The sequence below is a fragment of the Equus quagga genome, chromosome 2 (genome assembly GCF_021613505.1).
Source record: "Equus quagga isolate Etosha38 chromosome 2, UCLA_HA_Equagga_1.0, whole genome shotgun sequence".
NCBI classification, from domain to species: domain Eukaryota; kingdom Metazoa; phylum Chordata; class Mammalia; order Perissodactyla; family Equidae; genus Equus; species Equus quagga.
The window spans coordinates 80362377-80362659 of NC_060268.1; positions in this window are offsets into that span (position 1 = coordinate 80362377).

Sequence of the window (283 nt, forward strand, 5' to 3'; positions counted from 1 at the left end):
GCGCGGGGCCCGGGCGGAGGCGTTGGCCGGCGTGGAGGTGCCGGGGCGAGGGAAGGGCAGACAGCGCCGCTCCGGGCCGCGTTGTCCCTGCGCTGGCGCGGCATGCCCAGCGCTGGCCCCGGCGCGCGGCGGGCGGCCGGCGGGAGGGCGGGCGGCCGGGTGGGCCCCGCCGCGCTGACGCGTCTGCTCTCTCCCCGCAGCTGTCGGCGACGCGGCGGCCGACGTGGAGGTGGTGCTCCCGCGGCGGGTGCGCCCGGACGACGTGCACCTGCCGCCGCTGCCC